Raw genomic sequence first — 1,794 nt, forward strand, 5'->3', positions numbered from 1 at the left:
GGTTGTGAATCCTGTTATGTTTGGCAATGATGAGGACGAGGTCCCATTATCCTTCAAGATGGCAAGTACCTCCGGGATAAACAGGCCCTCGGTTGTGAATCCTGTTATGTTTGGCAATGATGAGGACAAGGTCCCATTATCCTTCAAGAGGGAAAGTACCTCTGGGAAGAACAGTCCCTCGGTTGTGAATCCTGTTATGTTTGGCAATGATGATGACGAGGTCCCATTATCCTTCAAGAGGGCAAGTACCTCTGTGAAGAACAGGCCCTCGGTTGCGAATCCTGCTATTTTTGGTAATGATGATGACGGGGTCCGATTTACCTTCTGGGGTGCAAGTACCTTTGTGAAGAACATGCCCTCGGCTGCGAATCCTACTTTATTTGACAATGATGATGACAAGGCCCCATTATCCTTCAGGAGGGCAACTACCTCAGTGAAGAACACACCCTCGGTTGCAAATCCTGTTATTGACAATGATAATGACGAGACCCCAGTACTTTCCTTCAAGCAAAAAAGTGAATATCATGCAAAATCAGGGAGTGAAAATGGTGGATCACAAGGCGGAAGACCCAAGAAGAAATATAAGGCACCACATCGATACCAAGCACTGAAGAAACCATGGAACAGAAAGCGTCAAATCAAGGACAACAATACTCAATCTCAAGGTGCATGGAGGCGTTGCATGGCATGGATGATGTATCCGACGAGATCAATGTCCTTGCCTCTGATGTTTTGAAGGATGCATCAAGTCGAGAGTTTTTTCTATGCTATGAATCAAGACTCCATGGTTTGTGGTTGAAGAAGGAAGTGGCTAAACTTGGCACTCAATTGCCTCCATGTAAGTGATGCTGTCTTTGCCTTCAACTCTATTTCTTCTTGCTAGCCAACGGCTATGTGTGTGTGCTTGACTGAATCTGGATATTAATTTGTACCAATGTATAAAATACCATCTTATATATATGCACAACTTGGTGAAAAATAGAGGTTTTATGAATATGTAGTATATACATGCTTGTTTTATGTGGATGTGCTATGATTAATTTTATTGCATTTCCTTTAACAATTGGAAGTTTCCATCATACGTGCTAGTCCTATTAATTAATTTATCTGTCAGAGTTCTGCTAGGGTATCTGATGAGATCCTTGTGTGATGATAACGTTGTACGGTTTCTAAGTTCAGTTACCGATGAGACATCCAGATTTTCTGTTGTCGGTATTCGTCGAAATATAGTTCCATTTTTTGTAACACATAGGAGAGCAAATATCATGACATCTTCATTTTCAATTGATTTGTGACACGTTCCATTTTAAATATTTTTATAGATGTGCATCAGGGCAATCCTTCCATTATTATTTGATATGACTGTTGAAGTGTTGATGCTGCTCATAACTGTATGGTTTTCCATTCGAAAGTTCCACACACTGGATTCAGAATCTTATTTTCTTCCACACATGTAGTAGTCAAAGTGTGAATCTGACATGCTCCTGTGGATGCCAGCACATGTAGTAGACAATGTAATTTTTCCTTTTTCTCACATTCCTAAGATAAGCAACGCTATTCACTCTTCCCCGAGTTTCATTTTTCCTGATGTGGTGCCGAGGGTCTGGTTTGGTAAAGCGACTGCAATCTGCCAACCTATATATGTTGATGGTGAATGGCAGCTTCCTTCAAATTCTAAGGCCTACAATCGTACAAAACTAGATTTATTAACTTGAGAACTGACACTTGTGCAAAGAAGTTGCATTTATGCTTTTTTTTGCTTAACTGAGCTTAATGAGTGTATCATATGTTCAT

The sequence above is a fragment of the Triticum dicoccoides genome, chromosome 6A (assembly GCF_002162155.2).
Source record: "Triticum dicoccoides isolate Atlit2015 ecotype Zavitan chromosome 6A, WEW_v2.0, whole genome shotgun sequence".
NCBI lineage: Eukaryota > Viridiplantae > Streptophyta > Magnoliopsida > Poales > Poaceae > Triticum > Triticum dicoccoides.